The following is a 323-nucleotide window of genomic DNA, read 5'->3' as shown; positions in this document are numbered from 1 at the left end:
TGCTGAATTCCCCTAGGGGTGACTTGGAGCCTTGTTTAAAACTTCTGCAGTCAGCTAAGGATTTGAAAAGAGTCTGTACAGAGATTTTGGAGCCCTCCCACCACCGATTTTTCCTTTTTGGAATTTTCTCCTCTCAGTACCTAATAATGTCATCACACTTACTTCCATGGAAGCACAGGAAATGTAGTCTTTATTCCAGGTGCTCTGTATGTAGCTAACTGGTGGTTTTCTTTTGAATTTTAATTATATTTTAATATGTATTTCTTTATCAAGGTAAAAAATAAACTGTTTATTGATATCCACATGTAAAATGAAAGATTAGT

This window comes from Pteropus vampyrus, unplaced genomic scaffold, assembly GCF_000151845.1.
Source record: "Pteropus vampyrus isolate Shadow unplaced genomic scaffold, Pvam_2.0 Scaffold64, whole genome shotgun sequence".
In the NCBI taxonomy this organism is placed as follows: Eukaryota; Metazoa; Chordata; class Mammalia; order Chiroptera; family Pteropodidae; genus Pteropus; species Pteropus vampyrus.
Note: the sequence above shows the minus strand (reverse complement) of the source record.